Below are 16,409 nucleotides of genomic sequence, written 5' to 3' on the forward strand. Positions count from 1 at the left end.
TGAATGAATATGAAGTTTGTTTTTGAATATTACTGCTTAACATGCAGGACAATATATCAGCAGCCTGCATTAAACTTTATGTCTTTTTTGTTGCTTTTCAAAATAAAACATAAAAAAAGCTATATGCTCCAATGACCATGTTTAAGCATACCAACTAGTATCCCCAGTGCATGTTGCCTACTGTCATCTCCAGTGAAGAAACAGATGTTTTCGACACACCTTACAAGTAAATACAATGACATTGTGTGTAAAATCATGGGATATCTTTTCCTACTTGAACTTACAGGCTTAAGTATTTTCAGATGTGACACAGTCAAAAAGCTACGTAAGACCACAGATGAGTAGTTATTCCTGTTAAGTGCAGCTGTTTCAGTGTTCAGAAAAATTATTATTCATATGCATTAAATACACATGATTTTATCTGTAATAACATCCTTTCAATCAGTATGTACTTATTAAGATTTGTAATTACAACAACCATTTATGAACATCTTAAACATAAAAAGGTACATCCATTATTTTTTTTATCAGAATACCATTTTAAAAGTAAATATGGACAAGAAAAACATTTTTATGTAGTATCATATAAAAACCCAATCTATAGTTGATATTTAGTACTTTTAAAAATATATATATATTTTTTTTAATCAATATGGGTGTCTAAGTCTGTGAGATGTGCAGACTGAGTCCTGAGGTAAAAGACCCAAATACAAAAAGACAGGATTAATCTTAATAAAAGTGAGACATTTATTCCAAAAACAAAAAAAATAATATTAAAATAAAATAAATAAATAAAAGAACTGAGAATTTCAAATTAGTAGAACTAAACTGGGAAAGTGATGAATGGCAAAATGGGAAAATGAGCTGGCAAAGCAAAAGTGATACAATGTATACACTGGAGGGTGATTAGGGGAGTGGAGACAGCGGGGAAACACAATAGGGACAAATTAGACACAATGAGACGGGGGGAGTAAAACTGAAATAATGCACATGAGACAGGGGACTGTCAAAATAAAACACAAACACTAACATACTAAGACACATGAGTTGGACATAGACAAAAACAAACAAACATGGCAGACTTAACATGGAAGAAACTAAAAAATACAAAATACAGAGGTGAGTGTATAAGGACAAGAGGGGAACACTAAAGGGTAAACTAATAAACCTGAGACATTTAAAATAGAGATGCATAATAAAGAGGAAAAACAATATTGAATAATAATAACTCATAAACACAAGGAAACCAAGGTATGAAAATAGAAGCAGGGAGCATAAACCATTTCACAAAACGTATAACAATGAAGAGCTATAAGCAGAATTTGTGGCCAATGCAAGTTGCAAGACTGTTATTTGCAGCATACACACAGTAAAAAGAAATCTGTAAAAATACTGTACAATATACAGTTTTTCTATGAAGGAATTTTCTGTTTTGATATTTCACAGGTTTTTATCTGTATTTCTTTAACCCCCTTAAGACCTGAACTCTTCCATGGCATGCATTTTTAATTTCTCGTTAATATTTGGGCATATTGGGACCTGATGAATGTAAAAACAAAGAATTGCCAGATTTGTTTTCACCTTATTTTTGTTTCGGACAAAAATGAGATGCACATATGAGGATATTCGTTTAAAATTTCAATAGAGCAGTGGCAGTATAATGTCCTCGTACGTAGATACCAGGCCCTTGTAGAGATAAATTTAGTATTTTGATCTAGACAACCCAAAATGTGATGTCCACATATGTGGACGCCAGGTCCAAGGAGGTTAATTACGCATTGCATTGTGGAGCAGGAATCCACAAGAAGCGTGAAAATTTACAAGCAAGGCAGCTATCTTCATGGGCAGGGATTTGGAGACAATTTTGCACCTTTCTGAAGTAAATATCAAAAATATATTTTACATTTTAAAATTTATATCTTAAAAGACTTAATTTTATGTGCTTTTGAAAAGGATGTGAAAATTATTGCCTATGCTTCTTGGAACAAAGAAAAAATATATATAATAAAATAATTATAATAATAATAATAATTAAATTATAATAAAAAAAGAAATATTAGATTGAATGTTGCTATGGCTCAATGTTTCAGAAAGACATTCTGAAACATTTAATGCCTAGTTTAAAAAAATGTGTCAACTTAATTTTCTTCTGTGACTTCCTAATATAACAAAATACTACATTCCCTAAATTTTAGAATATCTTAAACTGTTCTCATATATTGGCACAGTAGTTGCTGATGGGCGAGTCCTGTTATTAACTATTAAGTAAAAATGTATTGTGTTAAAAAAAGATTTTAAAAGTTAAAACCCCTAAAATAGGGGTTAGAAAACTGAAATAAAACACTTTGCCTACTTCAAAATTTTCTTTAGAAGGCCAGCCACTGTTTGATTTTTTTATTCATTTAAAAAAATAAATCATTCAATGGCTGTAATTCTGTTAGCTCACTTATTAATGGAATCCTAAAACAACTCCAAATTTCCACATTTCCATGTTCTGCATTTGTAAATACAGTGCTTGTCTCCATACTGAACAATGCTAAAAAGTGTTCTTTGCTTGCTTCTAGCTACTCCTTACCCAAATCCATCTATTTTCTTTTTTTTACCTTTGACTGCTGATCTACTCTATGTGCAGCCATTGGTTTGATTTGTTTTGCTGATCTATAACCAATAAATACTGCAGTAAGCAGGAGCAAAAAATCTTTTTTTTAGATGCCTACAGTTAGCTGATCTTAAGCTGCCACTCATTTACTCACTCATTCCAAGTCACCCCCAGTGACCTTGGGGGTGACTGGCAATGTCACCGGCAATGGATTGCTTCCATATTTACTTACATAACCTGATCATAAGCGCTGAAGACAAATTACTCCACAAACTGTTTCAGGCAAGACTATATATATTTATATGCAGTTTTATATTTATAACTCCAGTGAGTTATTACTCAGCAGCAGAAAACATGAGGAGAATTTGAAACTGGAGCAATGTCGGAGGAGGGCATCAGCAAAGAGCTGTTTTACTAGAGAGTTCAGTGTCATCTTCCTCTTTCTTTCTGTTCCTTAGTCAAAAACGTATGATCCTAAAAACTGCTAACAAAAAGTTATGAACTTAATTTTCCAATCCAATCAAGAATTTAGAAACTGAGTTCTTGATTGCAAGCTTTATTTGCAACAGACTTTTTGACTGTAAAAGGATTGCATTGTTTCACTGAGATAGTGTGTACAATGTTTTCTCCTTTTACTTGTTGGCAATTAGACAACAAGTAAAAGGGGAAAAAGCAGCGTTTAAGGTTTAAGTAAATGTAAATGTGATTGAAACCAACATTCATGTTTGAAACATACATAAATTTGATAATTGCAGTTGCTTCGTTACATTAATTATCTGATGATTTCCTTCAGATTTGTTGATGATTCTATCTTGAATTCTATAGCACATCTTCGGTTTGTTAATATCCTTTCAATAAAATATAACAGGGAAACACATTTAACATAATATAAAAATAAAACTCTTTCATGGAACGATCTTTTATTATTTTAAAGTGCTTGCTCTTGAAGCCTGAAGACTGATAAAAACAGCCAGGATCAGCTCTTTTGTTGTGATGGCTACCCCGACTTTAAGATGTGTAGAAGAAAATGGCTAACAGGTGGCATTTTCACCAAAATGTGTGATTTTAAATACATTAGTCATCAACTTTTTTATATTCTGTTTCTAGCTTTGATTTCAATATGTTGTTTCGTCTGTTGAGACTAAATATAGATCATTGCCAATTATAAGCAGAATTTGTGGCTACTGCAAGTTTCAAAACTGTGGCATTGCAAACAATTGAATTTTGCCCCACAAAAGAAAGTAAATGAAAGGGAGAGAGCTCAAACCCTTTAAAAATGGGGGGGGGGGGGGGGGGGGGGAATTAAGCATTCAGTAAAAAAGTCAATCAGGTCATCCCATGGTGCATCAGCATCTGATGTGAAGTCCGAAGCTGATGCAACCATTTTATTTAAGTAGAAAGTAATTTCTCCAGTCTGACTGGACTTCTATTCTGCAAAGAAACAAACCTAGATACACAGTCCATTAAGTTTTATCAGCAATTCAACAAGGACTCAAAACACTGTGAGGAAACACCTTCTGAAACACCTAAAGTGATTTCAAGTGATGTGAAAGACTAAACAAAGCAGTGCTGTCACAGACACACATCTGACGGGTTTACTATGAAGGAAGAGAGTAATGGCTTGAAGTTGGAATTTTTAGTGTCACATAAGTGGCTCTCTTTTTACCTGGCTATGTCACTTTGGTAACTTTTGCTGAATATGGGATTTAGTATGTTCTGAGTTTTTGTTCACAATCATCTGGAAATGCCAATTTTATTGATTCTTTCAATCAATGCTGGATTCGCTGCTGGGCAGTTGTGTTTTATAAGTTGTGTACTGTACTAACACCAGTAAATGAAACAAAAAGTATCTGTCACATTGTCACTGTGGTACCATATCAAGGCAATATGTGTAATAGACATTTTACTTTGTTCTAAACTGAACTAAAGAGATTTCCATGGTTTTGGGACAGCAATATTTTAATTTATTTGAATGAATCCAATGTAAAGTTTTGAAAGCTCTGTGTGCAGCTGTCAATTTAGAAATTAACATGAGCACAAAGAGTACTTATTTTACCATTCTCTGACATGCTTTCTTTGGCGCAAGTGCATCAGAACCATCTCCCCATCACCATTTTACCATATTTCTACTTTGGTTTTTATTGATTCTGGACAGCCCCGAACCTACTTTGTAACTATGGAGTATTTTGAGTGCTGAAAGGAAACTGAAATTTATGAAGCTTGTAATAAACCTTTAAATGTTTAAAGAAGATACAAGAAATGTAGTGAAATCAAAGGGCTATCATGTGAATATTATTTCAGTGCCTAAAAAACAGATTTTCAATTTTTTTTTGTAATTTTTTTCTTTTTTTTTGCTTCCCCCGTTATTAGTACGTAAATACTCCAATGTATGTGATCAGACAGTTATTTTCCCCTTATAGTGTTTATTTCTTGGATTGGAGCTATATTACATTGTAACTGTTACCATAAGAGTAGTAAAACATTTATACTGGTGCAGATTTGTACTGAATGATAGCAGTACTCAGCCATCCATCACCATCATGGTGGAGACATTGGAGTGGTCTCACATCACCTTTACAATCTGCCAGCATTCAGTAGTGATCTAGACACTGCAGTGCTACAGGGAACTAAACTTTAAAGAGCCAATATCAAGCTCCATTAACTCTCCTTCACAGCTTTTCATTACACTTTACTATTTGCTGGTCGACCACCACATAGCATGTTCTTACAATGTAGGGAAATGCATAGTTTAACTGCTCATTTGTCACTGTAGACATGACATGGGTCTGATTTAGTGGCCATGAGCAGGAGGAAATGTCATGTTCAAATTCATTTCCTGACTGCACTTCTATTTCCTGTTAGCTACAAGATTAACTTGTAAATTAGTTAATGTATTAGCTTTGGGATCAGATTAGCCATCCCATTTAGCATTTCTGTGATTCCTTTGGTCCTTGGAGAAAAATCGATGCAAATTAGCCATTCACTGTGATTTAAGGAGCTCTCTGCTTTTTTTTTCTTTCCCGCATGCCCCGTTTGGTTTTGCTATCAGAATTATTGTCTAAAGGCAAAGAAAGATACCCAGCAGATTTACTTTACCAAATGGACCACCCCAGCTTTGCTGTATTGGTCTATTTGATTCACCTTTGCTTTTATTGTTTATTTTATTTTATTATCACTTGCTACACACGGAACAGACATGCCTGGGGGAAAGAAAAGGGAGAAAGAAAGAGGGAAAGAATAACAGTGGAGAAGAGGAACGGTGATAAAGGGCAAAAAACAAAAACCAACAAAACAAACAGACAAAAAATACATATATCAATCACCTGAATCACCTGTTGAGAAAGAAAAAAGAGAAAACAAGCAAAAAAGAGAGCAATATAATAAACAACATCATCGCAATGATCTATGTGAATATAACAGTAAATACTAAATACTGAATATTATTGAGCAGCATGTAAGACCGACAGCGCACAGTGTGCTTTGAGGTAGGAGCCAAAAAGGGTGTAGTTTGTGTGTGTGAGCACCCGTGTGTACACCTGTGAGCATGAGCGTGCTTGTATTTAAAAGGTTCCTTCATGTAATGATCTGCTAGAGGGTGTGGGGAGCCACAGCCCCGTCCTCCAGGGCATGAAGCAGGTATGGAGGAGATCCAGGCTCCAGACATCCAGAGGCCCCAAGAGCAAAGGAGACCAAGGAAGACCAACAGAGGGGCAACCATGCCACTCTCACGGAAAGAGCTGAGGAGAGCCCCAGATGAGGGGTCATTCAGCAGCCGGTGTGTACCTGGATGCCCATCCCTGGACACAAAGAACCACCAATGCACCAATGTCTGAGGGCGTCTGCCACTGGCAGGGGGAGTGGTGAGGGGAGATAGGCCTCCATACCTTGGAGGGCCTGAGATGTCCCCAGAGAGGTGGTGTCTGATACCCGACCTGACATATAGACACAGACAAACAGGCACACACAGATACAAACATCCATTCCCACCCTCGTGTTCTCATATGAAAATACTCAGCACTCACCCAACATGGAGACAGACATAAATAGACACTGTACACACAATCACACTCCCCAAGCGTACTCTATACCCCAGGTCTAGGTACCCTTGCCCCTAGAGGGAGAAACTGCACCCAGACCCAGGTAGTGTTACCCTCTTCCCTGGGGTGGAGAGAAGCAGACTGCCCCGACTCCGCAGCAGCAGGGAGGCCCCACATTCCAGACCCCAATCGGACGGCGAACTCCTGTTGTTGTGTCCTCCCATGATTTTCCTGTTGAGTCATAGGTTTGATTTTCCTCGCCTTGTTTTTGCACTTTATTTTGTACAGCTGTTTGGATTTGCCTTTTCCAGAATACTATGCTTTGCTGAATGATGACCTGTTAATGCCCTCAGCTTTTTAGATTACAGACTTGGCATTTTACTCTCACTGCCTTTTTGGTTCCCTGAGTTTGGGTATTATGGTCTTCTGAACTTTCTCTCTTTTTCTTCCTGCTGTTAAGTTATTCTGTCTCTCTGTGTAGGAGTGTGGCTACTCACTTATTCTTTTGCGCCCCATAGCTAGCCAAAAAGCACTATTTTATTTATTTTTGTAATTTTATTATTATTTCATGTGTTTAAAATAATGGGAAAATTCTGTTATATTAAAAAAATAGCAAAAAGAACTTGCTTGTTTACCCATCAGCAGATATATGATAAGATACAGTTTAGATTTGGTTAGGTTAATGTATTTTGTCTGTCTGTCTCCTAGACATAATCTGCCCTTGATCATCTCCATAACCATTTAAAAAAAAAGTCACAGTGTCTTCCTCCCCAGCATCACTTGACACCTAGGTCATTACCTAAGGACCTCCTTGGCAGGGTTGTGGCAATAGATGTGTGCCTGCAGCACTCTGCTTTGCAAACTAGTATTAGTCCAATAATATAATATGACTAGATTGTCATATTATATTATTGGACTGCAGAATGGGTGAGGTGAATGTCTTAAGAGGCTGTCTTGGCTTTGTTGATCACTCATTTGTTGCTGCTAGGATAAATGTTTTTCTTGTTTCACAACTTAAAAACATTTCAAATTGAAAAACACACTTTAACTATCTGTAATTAACTCTAGCTAGCTCTACTATGTATAACTATGTTTGTCATTTTCTCTTTGAATCAGCAGCTTTGCATATTAGCTGCTTGGACTGCAGTTTGTTACAATGCAGACACACACAGAAGCATTAACCTTGTACAAAGATTTAGTTTTTGCAAGCTCAGTAGCCAATCGTGTCAGAGCTAATTAACGGTCTGAAATATGCTAATAAGTCAGTGTGGAGACTGACAGATATTCAATCTCTATTCCATCACACAGATGTGGTGCAGCTGAATATTGCCCAGCTTTATTTATGAATCAGCAGATTGATCAGTCATTTGACTTGATGATGAATGTGCTTGTGTGTGACTGACATCTCTCTTAAAAGATGACTTTGGCCTCCCCACAGTACAGGAGGTGAACCCTGCCCACAAAACCTAATGTTTGAATCATATGAATAACTCAAGCAATTTTAAGGTGTTCTTTAAGTGAAGTTTCAACTTCTGATGATGATTTAGTTATTGTCTGTGAACAAACACCTAGAACGAATCAACGCTCTCACAAAAAACATGAAAAGTCCAAAGACATGCAGATTTGGTTTACTGGTAAATGGTTTCCTGAATGCACTCAAACCAGTGGACATGTTGTCAGGTTCCAAAACAAAAAAAAGCTACAACTGACTCTGCAACCATACACTTTAGAAATGTTTAGTCTACTCCACAAAGTAGTTGAAGGGAAACAAGTCAATTTCTGGGAGAAAAGTACAAAATCCAAACAGGATGGGAACCAGTGTCCCCTGGCCAATAAAGCTGGAGGTTATACTATATACTATCTTCCAAGTTTCTCATGTAGATTTGTAGGCTTCTAAAGCAGTGAGGTTATTTTTCAATGGTCAGTATCACTCTGATTGATTAGGGACTATAGTGCAAGACCAGTATAATGGTAAGACATGCAGCCTCTGACAAAAATGTCAATGTACTGATGATGAAGGCATTGTTTTGGCCATATCTGCTTGAGCTAATTGTAAATAATGACGGAAAAATATGTGTTAAATATTTTAAGATTGAGTAACTGGCATGCAATTTGCTAATTATTGGCCAGCCAATAATGGCCTCCCTGTATTGTGTTGTGGCGCTGCTGCATTGTTTCTGATTCTTTTCATCCTGTGAGGAGCAAAACTGTCTTGCTTCCAAATGTTACACGAATATCTCACATATCTGAGACATTTCATTAAAAATTTGTAACCTCATCCTAACAGTGGTTCTAAAATAAAAGCAAAAGACCAATCTTTAAAGTCAAGATTAATCCTCTGGCAAGCATCAACACAGTTTTGTGCTACTAAGGATGCATTAGTGAAAAGGCTCTCTGCCCTCTGCAGAGATTTTTCTTTTTCTCTTTCCTCCAGTCTGCTGCAGACTGAACCAAGATGAAGTGGAATTAAATATGAGCCTACACGTCTTGATCTTTGGTCTTTTTGAAAGATTAAATATTAGATTAATAAGGGTAACAGATAAAAGTTTAAGGAATCATCAGCTATTGTAATGCACCCTTAAGGAAACATGAATGTCTGAACTAAGTGGCATCAACAAATACTTAACTGACAGTAGTGCGCTTTTGTAAGAATATTGCACTATATTAAAGCTTAAAAAACTAAAAAATTGCTTGCGGCCAAAAGGAAAAAAGTAAATAACAAAATTAGCGTCTAAAATTATAGACCTAAAACTATAAGCCTGTCTACTATGTGTGCACAGACGTCCAGAGTATCTATGAGGATTGGTGGTACCTGCAAAATAACACTGAAGACCTGGAGTTAAACCTGAAGTTACCCGCTGGAGCCTTAAACCCTTGAAAGCCTTTGAGGATGCCTTGTGATCCAAACAAAGCATCCTAATCCTAGCTTATAATAATTACTTTTTCTTTTAGAAGTCTCAGGGGTTTGCAAGTTTAAAGTGTTTCTTCTGTTTTCTAGTATTGTTTAGGATTTTAGGATTTTTTTATAATTACCAATATTTGCAAAAATTGTGCTTTTAACCACTTCTCATGGGCTTTTTTGATTCTTTGGTTACAATCCTTTCTTGATTGCTCACCATCTGAATCAAACTATTCCTTGAATTCATGAAAGGAAACACAGAGTCAGTACGCATTCAGCAAGGGCTAAAATGCCCTCCCTCGGTTTGTCTCTTGGCTGGCCTGCCTCCTTCTGAAGTTTGTAACCTTACTCCAAGACAAAAATTCAATAAAAGAAAATGTTGAAAAACTATTTTCCAAAAGAAACAGTGGACATTTTGGGTTGAGAATATTTTTATATAATGCAGACACTTGAAAAAAATCTGTCCAATAAAAAATCTAATACAGACTAATTTAATTACACTGCTGTGTTTTGTCAGTCTAAATAAGTTGAGAGTTGATTGTTATAGCTACACCTGGTGTTTCTCCAGGAAATAGGTCCCACTGATGATGCAAATCTCCCCTCATAAATCATGGGTTTTGAGGTAATTCAGTTTAAAGATAAAAATATCTTTGCTGACTCTTGGCTTGTCTGGAAACACTTCAGAAAGTTTAAGAGCCAAATATCCTGTGACTCAGACATTCAGAATCACCAAATCAAACGATTGAAACAACTAAGGGAATCCATACAAGCCATAAAGGTACTTCTTGGGACTGATATTCTATTTTTGTATCATAAATATGTATCATAAAATCTATCTTTTGGGTTCTTGTGTTAGGAAAACAGCAAAAAGTACTTTTTATAGTTTTGTCATGTTGACTTTTGATGAGTGGAGAACCTAAGGGGAGGCCAGGAGAAAAGTCAGTGTGAGAGGGGTTGATGTGAGCAGCTTTTCCTTCCCTCAGTAAAATTTATTGCCTCTTTACTTTTAATGTCTTGTCACAGTTAGTATTCACAGTCTGCTGTCATTTAACAGTGGGTGGGTGTTATTGCTGGAGCATCCCCACTTGCCCAGAAATGACCACCATTTCTTCTTGTTTTGGATCAGTTAACCTATCTGTTCAGTGCATCACAGTGGGGTCCTGCTCCACAGTTTAGCCACTGATGCATTTATCAAGGGGTGACAAATGAGCTGTCCTTCCAGATGCCTGATTACTTGACCTTTATTCCCCAGGAGCTGAGAAGTTAGCAGGGAGCAGCGGGTGGGGTCGGTGCAATGTCCTGATGGAGCTCAGTGATGCCACTCTCATATTCTCCAAGCTGTTGTAAGAGGAAAATGCCTAGATGGAACACCTGAATGCAGACATGAACATGACTTAAGAAAGAAGTAAAGATTAACTGGTGTTGAGTTGGAGTAAGTGAAATTCTCACATTCCCTAGGAACAGCCAGAGACCGTGCACATCAGTTCCCATTTGAGGCAGAGAAGCTGATGAGCATAACACATTAAAGCATGGGAGGAAAACTCTTTTTATTGGACTCTGATTCAAGATCATTACATGAGTGGAATGGCATTAGCCTGTGAATGTGGCATTTCTTTTTCTTTTTTTTTCCATCTTATTTCTAGTTTTGGGCAGCAGATTGCCACTTACAGCCCTATTTATGTGTTTTCTATTGCTACTTCCCAGTTTCTGCACACAGTAAGCAGGCCTGCTGGTTATCATAGGTCCACACCACAGATAGCATTATCATATCATTAGATTAGATTATCATTAAACGCTGCATTAAACACGCAAACTCATACATGTAAACACATTCACATACAGTACAGGCATTAACACAGTATGCTGCTGTTAATGCTCTCCTCCCGAAATTCCAACTAAATATTTTCATAGTACAACCTTCTGAAGAGGAACTGAATAGCATGTTTTCATCTTCTGCTCTTTAGATCAGAGAGATTTGGAAAACACACATGTAGTCTTACAGCAATGACTCACAATCTATAACAACTATGATTTGATGCTTCATGAATGACATACTTCAATGCTACATTCATTACTCATAGTAAGACACTGCACCTCTGCTCTTAAATAGTAAAACCTTATGCAATTCAGTTAATCGCCGCGTGCAGCTTTCAACAGAGTAGCTTATAATTTTAGATCAACCACTAGTAGTCCTGTTTTACAGGCTTTTGAGGTTTACAGTGAAATCAAAGAACAAATAGAAGTGCTACAAGGAATATTGTCATCATTTCTTTTATTTTTTGGCAGGAGTGTGCACCTTAAATTTGATCCTTAGCATCAGGCTGTCAACAGGGATGTGAGGACCTGGAAGAGCATTCAGTTCAAGAAATATTGTGCATCAGATTGTACAAATTAAACACAATGATCAACAACTGCCATACTCACCAAATGTGGCTCAATCCCTTTTCCCCAATACGAAATTTACATTAAAGATTCACAGGTCCAGCGCATACGGCCAGTGCTGATATGCAAATAGTTGGCAAAACATTTAAAGAGCAATCTAAAAATAGCATCAGCACTGAATGCAGTGCAGAGGTGCAGAGGGAGATGACCTCCAAATTTAATTAGAGTAAGGATTTTCTGAGTCTGACTGTGCTGGTCTGCTGGGGCCCCCTATATGGTGCTAACATGCTCCAGCAAGAAGTCTGGAAGTACATAATCAAAAGATTCAGTTCAATTAATTGAAATTCAACCATATTTATATAGCACAAAATTACAAAAACAGTCACCTCAAGGCACTTTATATTGTATAATAGAGACACTACAACAATAAAGAGAAACCCCAACGTTCAAACAATCCCCTTTGAGGAAGTTCTTGGTGACAGTGGGAAGGAAAAACTCCCTTTTTTCCTGGAAGAAACTTCTAGCAGGACCAGGCTCAGGGGGGTGGCCATCTGCTGTGACCAGTTCAGGGTGATGAAAGTATTAGTCAAACGAAAGTGTTAATGACTGTTTTTAATGAAGAGCTTAATAAAGCAAGAAATGGGTACTTCTCTATTTCAATTAACACAAGTAAGCACAGCCTTGGAGCTCTTTTTAACACACTGGAGTGTTTAAATTCTGTAACCTTTAATCAGATTATGGTGTTGATTGAGAAAAGTCTTCACTTTCTACATTTTTTCAAGTCTAAAGTTAAATGACATAAAATTCTAAATAGCAGCTCCTCATTCTTTTATTGGTGTCCCTGGCTCCCAATCTTATTTAATGACAATCTCTATGGATGAGCTTTTAAATACTGGTACAACTGAGTTGCTCCTCAAGCTGTGTCCATATGATTCCACAAAATTTCAGTTAAATGTCACTGCACCAAAATGCTCGGAATGAATAAAAAATGTATGTAAGGGAAAACAAATAAAGGTGTAGGCTTTAACATCCATCCATCCATTTCTTCTGCTTATCTGGGGTCAGGTCACAGGAGCAGTAGCTGAATCAGAGAAGCCCAGAGCTCCTTCTCCCCAGTCACCTCCTCCAGCTTATCCGCTGAAACACCATACACTTTGCTTTTAAGGTCCCGGTATACCCGCCCCAACTATTTTTTAAAAATTTTTTACTCCCGCAGAAACAATTTGGAAATCTGTGCCTTCCTACTTGGACCTTAGACACTGTTATCAGGTTTGCTACAGTAGACTTTTCTTGAATTGGTTGTGCAGGTTTCTCTCTTATCATTTTGTCACCACTTTCTCCACTTGTGAGTCTGTTAGCTGGAGCGGTTTGGAGCAGAGTATGAAGTGGTGAGTACTGGGACCTCCGAGTCTGAGGCCTTTGGTCTCAACCAGGAAAGAGTGGACTGCACACTTTAAGTCAGGGACGAGTTGCTGCTCCAAGTGGGAAAGTTCAGGTATCTTGGAATCTTGTTCATGAGTGAGGGAAGAGGGGAGTGGGAGATCAACAAATGGATTTGGGCTGCCACTGCAGTGATACAGATACTGTACCGGTCTGTCGTGATGAAGAGAGAGCTGAGTGTGAAAGTGAAGCTGCTGGTCAATCTTCGTCCTTACCCTCAACTATGGCCACAAACTTTGCATAGTGACTGAAAGAAATTGTGAGTACAGTTGTCAGAACCCTTAGACATAGAGTTAGGATTTCATCCATTCTATGTGGAGGAGTAAAGCCGTTGTTCCAAGGATTTCCAAAACAAATTAATCTCTAGAACAAAACATAACAACAGCATCATAAAAGATGTACATCCAGTCATCCATCTGTAATACTCATACTCAATGTATCACCTTCAAACTCCCAAAGCTAGTGAAGATGTGACCTATTTGTCCTGTCAGACAATCAATGAGAGAGCCAAGTTCAGCTCTGGCAGTAAGCTAATTGATTGCACTGGTCTGCTTTTGAACTGCTGCTGGTAGTTAATTTGGGCCACTGTGCAGTAATCACTCACAATAGATTATATTTCATCATCACGTAGTGGCTCAGTTATACCCTTCAACTGAAAAATAAATCAAGTACCTGTAAACAATAAGGATTGGCTGTCTATTGTATTATGCTCACTAAAAACAACATGTGCTGAAGTTACATCATGCGCTAAAAACATAGTTTTTCCTCTAACATCTTTTGCAGTGACTCACTCAGAAGTTTGTTAAAGTTGTGCTTTTTTTTAAAAAATCTGACAAGTTATAAACTTCATAGGTAAACATTTACAATTTACCAAGTTCTTGTAGTCTTGGTACTCCGGAGTCACTTTTCTCATATCAATATAAAACTTTCAGTTGCTTAGCATAAGTGGCCATTTTAACTTTGAACAGGATGACAATTTTTTATTTATAAATTTTTTTAATCCTGTGAGTTCTTGAGAGTAAGGACAAAACTTCATTTGGGGCCTCTGCACCTTCTACAACCCTCCCACTCCACCCCAATATCTGCTGCAGATGAGGAGATCAGCAGGGTGTGAAATGGCCATGGTGATTGCTCCGAGGCCATAGGGCCTCTAGTCCATTCACAGCCTGTCAACTCTCTAATAGAGCCAGAGGAGATTGGAGACAACCCCACAGTTACCAGTGCTACCCCACCACCATTATTGCCACCATGCTGTTAAAAGTATAATGCGTTTTAGAAATGGAACGGATTTTCTACCAGTTTCCTACAGTATTCAAGAATTAAATAGATGTTCCTATTCTATTTTAAGTTTGATCTCAAGGGAGAGGGTGATTTAGTATGGTAGCCCTTCCTTTTAAAGTCGCCTTATTATTACGTACCAAGTAAAATATGGTAATTTATAGTGTAGAATAGAACGAGCATAGAATAGAACAGATAGAAGTAAAAATATCAGAGCTATACCAAGACAAGGGATAAGAGAAACCAAATAAAAATTATATTGTTTTAATTTTGGATTGGATGTTGACACAAATTCTAGTGAAGTAGCTGCAATTGTGTGAAAGAAGGGATACGATAATTAAATTAATATGACATTTTTGCTCTGACAGCAGCCCTTAAGCAATTATTTTTATAGTGATGATGGAAACATACAAATTTGAATTGTATTATAAAACAAAAGGAAGTGTATGTGAACTATTCCACCAGATAATTTGGACTAAGTGAACGAAATCTTAAAATGATGACAGATCACTGACATTTTGTATCTACTGTGACTGTGCAAACTTGAGTCTTGAATTAAGAATGAACTGCCGTTAAAATATGTCATAACAGAAATTACTTGATCTAAGAATTAGATTTAGTTTCAGAGTGGCCTTCACAGGGTAAGCTGTGCATAGCGGACAAAAAAGTGGGCCAGGCTTCTTTTTGATGTGTGGAGTGTAAATACAGCCCTTCACCCCCCCTTCCTCTAATTGTAACTGTGTTGTTTTCATATTGTTGAGTCTCAGAGATGTATAATTTATCACACAAATAATCTGGAACAAAACAAACTCTCCTCTCAGCTCCCGAGAGCCCGAGCATCTAATGAGTTCACTCCATAAAATATTCATACCTCTGCAAATTATACTATCACTTTCCCTGCAATATACACAAGTGCACACACACACACACACACACACACACACACACACACACACACAAAGAGCTGTCCAACATCCCATTGGATATAATGGCAGGTTGTACAACCTTAAAAGCTCGTTGATCACTGTCAAACAGCAACAATGTATTCTTTATTGCTTTACGTCTGTGACTTGACTTAATAAAGACATCAGTTACTCATATTGATCCAGATCTCATTTAAAGTCTTCTCAAATGTTTGGACCCTCATCTTATTGACCAGGGTCATGCAGACCCCAGCGGTATTTTTGTGTGTTATATTTCATAGGTGTGGGTGTTTTTTTTTAATAGTTTCCTTTTTTAAACTTTGCAAATCAGTTTGTATCTCATAAAGCCACATCATTGCTTTGATTAGTGCTTGAAAAAATGTTCTGGCCAGATTAGCGAACCTGAAATTGATAGTTTCCAGGGAAAGGAAAAAACAGGGACTGTACTTTTTCTCAAAAGGTATTCAAACACTTACATTTCTGCAGGTGATTAATCCAAATTTGCACTGATGAGTTTTTAGATGTTCAGTGCACAATTAGAAAGATTTAATAGTATTAATTAGGAATTAGTAGTAATGTTAATACCTCAGACATATTACCTTGAATTAAAACAAAATTTTTAAAAGAACTTAAAAATTCATCTCTCAACTAAGGTTTTATACTTTTTGGTTTTTGTCCTGTAAATCAAAATGTTACAGCAGTAAACAAATAAGATTTTACAAAAGTACTCTTTTTTTCTCCACCCCGTTCTTTTCACCTGGTTTTAGATTTTCTCATGTTAGAAATATGAGGAAATATTATTTCCAGGCAGCGGGAAGGTTGAAGGTGCTATTTTCATCCAGTCACAGCCA

Source organism: Simochromis diagramma, unplaced genomic scaffold (assembly GCF_900408965.1).
Source record: "Simochromis diagramma unplaced genomic scaffold, fSimDia1.1 OVJJ01000293.1, whole genome shotgun sequence".
In the NCBI taxonomy this organism is placed as follows: Eukaryota; Metazoa; Chordata; class Actinopteri; order Cichliformes; family Cichlidae; genus Simochromis; species Simochromis diagramma.